At 46.3% G+C, this 8,951-nt stretch overlaps 1 non-coding gene across 1 annotated transcript; it reads right to left on the bottom strand.

Moving 5' to 3' along the window:
• Nucleotides 1-8,552: 8,552 nt before the first annotated feature.
• On the bottom strand, nt 8,553-8,674 carry LOC114675124 (small nucleolar RNA SNORA40). Its single transcript, XR_003726220.1, has one exon. It is a non-coding gene; the product is annotated as a small nucleolar RNA SNORA40 (small nucleolar RNA).
• Between the last annotated feature and the right edge of the window lie 277 nt (nt 8,675-8,951).

The raw sequence follows: 8,951 nt of genomic DNA, 5'->3' as shown, positions 1-8,951 counted from the left end.
GTTGACTTACGTTATTTTTATAATTAAATATGTACATATATAAAACTAGATATAAGTTCCTAAACCATATAGCTCTAAGACTAAAATAAATGTATAGATTAAATATCATCCAATGATCATAACAATAAAGTTAAAATTGTCTCTAATCTAACTGAATGAAGGAGGTGGTTTTGCTGGAAGGTGATTGCCTCTCATAAAATGACAGCCATGGTTCAAGTTCTTCAGCATCCAGCTTGCCGTGTACCATGTACTAGTTGGTTCCATTTTAATACCTGCAAAAGCGCGGTACAGTAATATCACGTGGCCTTCATGTGGAACAAACTCATTATTTCCATATTGCATCTGCCCCTGTGCTTTACTCAGTTGTTCATGCCAATGAAAGTGCTGCTACTTATTGCCAAATGGGAAGGACAGGTTTGCAGTGCAGTCCTGAATTGTGAGATGTCATCTGGATGATTCAGATAATGTTTATACTTTAACTTAGCATAGTAATGAGAACAATGAATATAAAGATTCTCCATGAAAAGCTCATGGATCCCTTAGCATATATTCACGGGTGGCTGTTTTGTCCTGGGACTTTGGAGGAGAAAAAGAAAAGCTCTTTGTGAGATGGCAGATGGGGATTTTGCTCCACACTGCTCCCTCACGGTGGCCTCCTCCTCAATCACACAGTCGCTAGTGTCTACCTACCCAGTGCAGTTCTAGAGGCGTGTCAGTCAGTGCCTAAGAGGGGAAGGGGCGAGAGGATAGCAACAGGGAATCTTCACATATTGGCTGGGCTGAGCGTCTTGGGCAACAAGATGAGAATGTGGGTGGGGAAACCTAGGTCTTGATTAAGTCTGAGTTCTTTATCTCACATGCTTCTCCTTCTTTGCCTCCCACAGCCACTTCTGCAGGTACCATGGCTATTGTTGAAAAGTGGCACAGTATCTGTCCTTGAGGAAGAGTCTCAGACCCTGGGAGGGGGATGTAGTCGCTCTTAGGGTCAGTGATTGGGACTCCCAAGGCAGAAGCAGCAAGTGGAGTAGGCCCACAGGAAATGGGCTGCCCCTGGGCTCCCTCCGAAGCTGGAGACGGGATGCCTGCCCCAGGAGCAGGGTTTGGGCTGCAAGACCATCTGGAGAACTCAGGATTCTCCAGCCCCCATCTCTGCCCATGTTAAACTGTTGGCCTGGGTCTTGGTAATGTCACCAGCATTCACAGTGGTTTCAGGAGGCTTTTTTCAAACACTTAAGGGTTGGAATCACAGGCTCTTCACTACTATGTACCCTCTCAAGATATCAAAATCCTACCCTTTCATAAAGACCCTGCTAAAATGCTGTTTGGAATCACAGACCAGCAATGAAATCCAAGTTCTACCACTTACTCACTGAGCCATGTTTCTTAATGCTTGTGGATCTCAGTGCTTTTACCTGTAAAGTGAGAGTAATAGTGCCTTCTGCTCAGACTTATGGTGAGAACTAAATAAGATAAGGTCTTTAAGATGCACAACCTGCCGGGCGTGGTGGCGGGCGCCTGTAGTCCCAGCTCCTCCGGAGGCTGAGGCAGAAGAATGGTATGAACCCTGGAGGCAGAGCTTACTTGCAGTGAGCCGAGATCGCGCCACTGCACTCCAGCCTGGGCGACAGAGTGAGACTCTGTCTCAAAAAAAGAGAAAAAAGAAAAAAGAAAAAAAAAGATGCACAACCCAATGCCTGGCTCATGAGGCTTTTGATGATTATAAGGCCCTGGTGTCCTCCTTAGGGCCATGGCAGGTCACATCCTTGTTGAGTTGAATACTTTTGAACCCCCCTGGATGTTTACAGGTTTCCACTCTAGGGCTTTCCAGGGCTAACTGCAACTAGCTATGGCCACACTGCTGGCTCCGTGACCTTGCCTACACCAGTCACCGTTCATAGGCCCTACCACTAGATCCTCGGAAGATGCTGCCACTCTCCCCTGAACAAGGACAGTCCTAGGTTTTATTCTGTGATTTTCGTTTTTTCATCCAGAGGACTTTCCCATGCCCCGAACTGCCTGTGTAAGCTGCGTATTTGGCCCCTCTCTGGTGTGTGTTATGCTTCAGTCTGGAGTTGTGGTGAAGCCAGGAGCTATTCTGAGATCTTTCCGCTATTTCAGGCCCTAGCTTAGACGTGGGGAGTGAATCCAGCACTCTCTGCCCATGTCTCAGCCACAACTTCCAAGACTGGTCCTTTTTATGTTCCTGACACCCTCAGATCCAAAATAGCCCTGACCTGGAGGTGGTGCCTGGGACCAGCTCAGATGTAGCAGGGATGTGCATGTGCCATCCAGCCTTCAGCTAGGCTAGAGAGAGTTCTGCAAGAGTTAAGTCTTGGCGGGGGGGGTGGGGAGGGTGGGGGGGGTGGGGGGGGTGGGAGGGGGGTGGGGAGAACTGAGCTCCAGAGAAGCAGCTGGGGTTACACTGTCACCCCACAAGCTGGCAGATATTTGGGGGCTGGGGGCCGCTCCATGTGGAGCAGCAGCTGCTTCCAGTCCTGGCCAGATAAAGGAGGAGTGCATTTTCTGCCTGCCAACTTCTCAGGTTGTGTATCTCTTCCTGGGCTAGCTAGCATTCATTCATTTATTCCATAGATATTACTGAGTGCCGACTATATGCCAGTCACTGTTTAGGCTCTGGGGTATAACTGTGGCCAAAACAGACAAAAATCCCTGCTTTTGTGGAGCTTACAAGTAACAAAAATCATAATAAATAAATTGCATTGGCCGATCTAGCTTGCAAAGCACTTTTCCATGCCATTTCTTGGTAGAACATACAATTGAATACTCTGTGCTAACACAATGTGTGTGGTTCTCCACTTGCCTGTCCTCAGTTCATCCTTCCAGCAATCCCCTGAGTTAGACACCACTCCATTTTACTGTCAGGGGAACAAAGACTCCAGAAGAAGCAGTAAATTCTGTGAGGTCTACACAGCCAGGAAGTGAATATTAACCCAAGTATGTCTGACTTGAGAGCCCAAATAAGATCTCAACCACTGTGCACAGAGAAGCTGGTGGCACCCACTTGCAAATATAGAGGCTCAGTGAGATGCAGAGTTTGGAGAAGGCAAGTTCTTCTGTTGTTCCAAAGAATGATGAAACTTCACAGGCAGAAGGAAGTTAACTTGGAGGTTGTCAAAGACAGGACTCCTTCTGCCTCAGCCTGGGTGGATGAAGAACTGGACATTGCTGAAGCGCTTTTGGGCTCTAGGGCACTTCCTGCATGTGGGGCAGTCCATACCATGGCCGGACACTGTGATGACTTGATGGTCCTTCCTGTTTGGGGAGGAACTGTCTGCTCCAACGTGTCCACCTGGCAGGCCCCCTGGGACTCCCTTCCTTCAAACAACCCTACGCAACTTGGCTCTGATTTGCTTCTTTCTCACCCCAGTAAACAGCATACCTCAGAGAGGGTGCGGCTGCCTCCTCTGCATTCTCACAGCTTCCAGCCGCACATCTGACGCAGGGCTTATCTCCCTGTGTGGGAACATCCCTGCCTCATGCCTGTCTATGCCACTGCACAGCACAGTGCTGGCACATGTGAGGTGCTCAGCCCATGGTTATTGAGTGGCTGATGAAGGAATGGATAATATCTAGCCATTTTCGGTTGCATGGAGAGACTGGGCCAGTTATTTGGCTGCAGCTGCCTCACAAAAGAGAAATGGTCCTCTTTCATCTTTCCTACAGTTTGGGTCATGATATTAATGTGGCCTGTGGCTTTCAACAAATATTTGTGGCTTCAGAGTCTCCTTGTTTGAAGGCATTTCTGGAGGCTTTGACTGGCACTGTAATTCCTGAACTGACAACTGATGTGAGATGACTGGGGGCTGAAGGAAGCTGGGATGTTGTGGTGTCTTAATCACAAACTGCCCAACCACCAAAGAAATGGATCGTTTCTGGAAGGTCTAGAAGGACACACAATGAGATCCCTTTATGCCATGGAAGATGCCAGGACAATACACATGTCCATGGCTCTGTGTGGGGTCCTTCTTCTCCGAAGCTGCTGCTGTCCCAGAAGATCAGCCTGTGGCAATCCACAGCCTGCCTGTCATTTGGATGGCCCTGCAATCAACTCTCCAGGAAGGTTCTCCCGTGTTTTTCTAACTGCTTCTGTTGTTAAAAAATCTAGAGGGTCCCACAAGATTACTGTTCAAATGGCTCTCCTGGGACCCTCCCTTAGCATGGACCTTCTTGCCACAAAGGGAAAATAACCAAGCAAAAAATACCTTTGGATTCCTCAACACCCGAGGTTGGTTGGGTAATCTTTCTTTAAATCGCTATTCCTCACCCAGGCTGGAGTGCAGTTGCACCATCTCAGCTCACTGCAAGCTCCGCCCCCCAGGTTCACGCCATTCTCCTGCCTCAGCCTCCTGTGTAGCTGGGACTACAGGCGCCACCACCGCGCCTGGCTAATATATATATATATATATTTTTTTTTGTAGTTTTAGTAGAGACAGGGTTTCACCATGTTAGCCAGGATGGTCTCGATCTCCTGACCTCGTGATCCGCCCGTCTCAGCCTCCCAAAGTGCCGGGATTACAGGCGTGAGCCACCGCGCCCGGCCGTAAAATCCTATTTTTACCTACAATGCCTGCTTTAGGTTAATCCCCATCTAACTTGTGGCCTGAGGGCTAAATAAGGCAAACAGATTTTTCTTTTTCTTTTTTTTGGTTCAGAACAGGATTTTAAAAACACAATGTTTTAAGGCAGGGTATGCATTTTCCAATTATCACAGTTGCTGCCAGCCTCTGCCACATTGTACAGAGAGTATGAGAAACACTGCAGTGATTGCTGGTGTGGTGTGAGGCCAGACTTCATGGGTCTGAGTTCAGGAAGCTCCCTCTTACTAGCTGTGCACCTTGACCTCTCTGTACTCCAGCTTCATCTATAAAATGGGCATTATCATTGTCATTGTCATCATCATCGTCATGGTACCTGTCTCACAGGTTTTTGGGAGGATTAATACGTCCAGGTGTTTAGGGTATACAGTGAATATTTATTTGGACACCTGCTATAAGCCAGGCCATATTAGGGACAGGGGATACATGAGGGAACGAAACAGACAAATCTCTACCCTTATGGCACCTCTAGCCTTGTGGAGGCATGGGAGAGACACATTATTTAGTAAGCACTGTGATCAATGCTACGGAAAAAGATGAAGCAGGAAAGCAAGGGGACAGTGCTTGGGTGCAGTTAAAATAGGGTGGTCAGGGAGGCCTCACTGAAAAGATGACCCTCCAGAAAAGACTGGAGGGAGGTGAAGAGTGAGCCACCTGGAGAACCCAGGGAGGAAGAGTGTTGAGCCAGATGGAACAGCAGCCATAGAAGTTTTGAGACAGCCCATCATGTCTGAGAAAATGTCAACTATTTTTATTGTGACCTGCCAGATCCCTAAAGGCATTTGAGTTTATGACAGTGCTATCAACTTTTGTTGAAGGTGGCTGTGGAAACTGATCCTGTGACTCTGGTCTTGATTGCCTAAAGGCTGAGGGCGTAGAGAGAGAGAGAGAGCACGAGCAGTGCAAGAGAGACAGTCGCAGTGCAAGAGAGACAGTCGAGAGTCGAGCATCTCCTCTTCTTAAAGTCGCAGAGACCATGGCCCCCAGCCTGCACTCGTCTGATACCATCTATAACTGTTAGTGCGTGCGTGTGTGTCTGCTTGAAGGCAGTCTTGTCCTGGCCTGTGCGGGCTGGAAGACAGTAAAAATAGTGATGGAGAGGGATGGGGTTGAAATAAATCAAAGCCATCAGGAGGCTTTGCTTTAGGGCCCCATGTTTCTAGTGGTGCTGATGATTCTAGGCCAGCAGTTGGTAGCTTTAAAGGGAGTTTTGTTTCCAGGTCACTAGAAACAGTCAGTCGGTTTAACTGCAAGGCCAGCTCCTAATTTGATGCACATCTAAGCAGATTGGAGACATTTTTGCCAGAGTTGCTATTTTAGCAGGCAACAATTTGTGTGCCCACCAGGAAACCAGGTTTGGTATGAAAATAGGGACTTCCCCTGGCTTCTAACATTCAGGAGTCAGCAGTAGCTGGCTTTCTAATCGTGCTGCTTCGTGTGTGGAAAACAAGGCTGAAAAATGGGTGGGGAGAGAACGGTGGCTGCCAAGGACATGTGCTATTTACAGACACGAGGAAGAATAACATTCTGGTTGAGCTCTCAAGTAAAATGAGGATAACAACACCTGCCTCACGTGGTTATGGTCAGGATTACATGGGATGGCCCACATAGAAGTGCCAGGCACATCACAGGTGCAGGGAAATATCAGTTCCTTTCTTTATCTGCTCTGGATCCCACAAGACAGCTCGCTGGAGACTGATCTCCTCCCTCCCACTAAATCAGGAGAGAGAAGAGGGTTTCCTCCCTGTGAGAGGTAAGCCCTGGGGGGTAAAGTATGGAGAGAAGAAATCCAGCAGGAGGCAATGTGGGGTCATTAGATAGGCAGGGCCAGGCAGCTGGATCCCATCCTGAGAATGAAACTGTCGTGGGAGCTGCAGGTGGGCACAGCCGCCCCAGCCCTCCTAGGGGTGCTCTCTGCCCACTGCTTCTTGGCCCCGCCAAGTGCGGGCAGCACAGTGAAACCAGATACAGCACAGTCTCAAGTATGCAACTGCCAGGTACGACAATCACAAGTCACAGCTGGTAGGTGGATTGGTGTGACAGCCACTCATGTTTTCTGATCTCTCAATGTTGTTCTTGTTTTCAAAAAGTAACCCAGCACACTTAAGGTTCACACAACCTGTGTAACTTTGCAAATACCAAGACCTCACCTCAATAAGCAAAACAAGGAATTTATTCCTCTAAGAATCCTAAGACATGTAGAACAACCAAGTCTCCAGGATGTGGCTAGAACAAGAGACTCAAATGCCACCTATTATTTTGTTCTGTTTATCTCTGCCTGTCCCTTCGTCACTGCAATCCAGCTTTCTGGAAAGCCATAGCTTCCCCTATGAGAGGGAGTCTGACCTTGATTTCCTCAAGGCCCAGTTAAAAATTCCTGGGGAAGAAGCTCATTGGTTTAGCATGAGTCAGAGACCATCCCTGGGTCAGTTAGCTGAGGCCAGTGGGGTGGGGACATGCAAGAATCAGGACACTCTTGCCTTACTGTGGGGCTCAGAGCAGGCTGGGTAGACAGTTCTATGGACGTCCACAGCTTATATCTAACCTGGACATTAGATGTTCTATAAGTGTTAGTAGCCACCTGGGGGCTGATGTCATTGTCACTTCTTCAGCAAGGGACAACCCACATCTTTAGATGGTTGGAAAAAGGTCCTGGGCTAGGAGGCTTGCCCGGTGAGAAGGGAGGTGTGGGACTCCCGGTGCACAGGCAGCCTCCCCTTCAGCTGTCTTTTTACTCCTGTCCCTCCCCGTGTCCCACTCACACACCCCACGCTGTTGTGCCAGGTGTCTCTGTGGGTCGTCCTTGCAGAGTGAGCAGCGGAGCATGGGTGTGTGCTCTCATTTCAGACGCTTTGGCTGGCAGAATTCTTTCCCTGCTATTCCATTCCCATGCCACCCTTCCTCCTCTACCAGTAGGTCCTTCCTTGTGGAAAAATAGCTCTTCCAGTAGTAGAAACTGATCCTGGCTCTAAGAGCAAAAGGGGCAGAAGGGAGTTTTACTGGAATGACTCTGGGGTATCTCACAACCCAAGGGGGCTGTGGGAAGGTCAGAGCAGGGCAGCTCTAGGACCTCTATGGTGGGAGTTCACGGACTCTATGGTGCTGTTGATTACATGACTCAGCTCCCACTGAGTCAGGCCCATTGCTGCTCAGAGCCACCCTCCCCCTTCCTGGGGAGGGAGTCGAGGGGCCCCAGTTTGGTCAGTTATGTGCCCTGGATGAGCCAGCTAGTGAGATGTCTGGCATATTAGATACCTGAAGTGAATAATTTTGTAACACCTCCCCAACAAAGTTATTTTCATTGGTAATCATGAAATACAGTTAATGTATGCATTAGTATAACTGATGATGATGCCAGGAAAGAAATGCAAACAGTGAAAAAACAATTTATTAAACTGTGTATATACAGTCATACTAATAAAATATAAATAAACAATATGATACAAAAGAATTATTACAGTATAATAAAGGGCAAAGTAATGAAATAATACTTTTATTACATTAATTTTTTTGGAGAAAAGAAAAATTTAGACTTGCAGATTGGTCTGTCACAGCAATGAATGATAACAATATATCACAATTTTCATTTTCAGGTTGTAACTTTTGCAAACTTGTAAATAATTTTATCAAAATTAATCTTTGCATATTTATCCTCAACAGTCAGTATAATCAGGTATGTCACTCTATCTTTGTTCATACTTCTTATTAATTTTAATTTAAAAATTCATCTGAAGAAACATATAAATAAATAGAAAAAGTTTTAAACAGAAAGATAAGTTTAGCAGACTCACAAAAACCTCATTTCATAAGAAGTTCTAGAAATTACAATGCCATCCATGTTTTCATGTCTTAGGGAATGAGTCTAGTAGCTTTCAAATGCTGGCACAGTTGAAACATTTCTAAAAAAATTAGAAAATTCATCATTTAAAAATTTGTAATATCTCTTTTATGTGTATCAAAACTCTTATTAAGCAATGAGATCTGGGTTGCAAAAGAGGATTTATTTTTTCACCTGTCTATAAGGGCTTGTTCACAAGTTAAACAGAAACGCAAGTGCAGTCATATTTTTTATTATTTTTAGTTAAAACTTCCAAAATTTTTGTCCTACAAAAATTAGAGTTACAAACAACTTCACAGCAACCTCTTCCCCCACCAAATAATTCCATTAAAAATGGGCAAAAGACCCAAGTAGACATTTCTCAAAAGAAGACCTACAAATGGTCAACAGGTATTTGAAAAAATGTTCAACATCACTAATCATCAGGGAAATCCAAATCAAAACCACAATGAGACACCATCTCGCCTCAGAATGGCTATCATAAAAAAAAGACAAAA

Source organism: Macaca mulatta, chromosome 1, assembly GCF_049350105.2.
Source record: "Macaca mulatta isolate MMU2019108-1 chromosome 1, T2T-MMU8v2.0, whole genome shotgun sequence".
In the NCBI taxonomy this organism is placed as follows: Eukaryota; Metazoa; Chordata; class Mammalia; order Primates; family Cercopithecidae; genus Macaca; species Macaca mulatta.
Note: the sequence above shows the minus strand (reverse complement) of the source record. Positions and strands in the feature narration are given on the sequence as shown.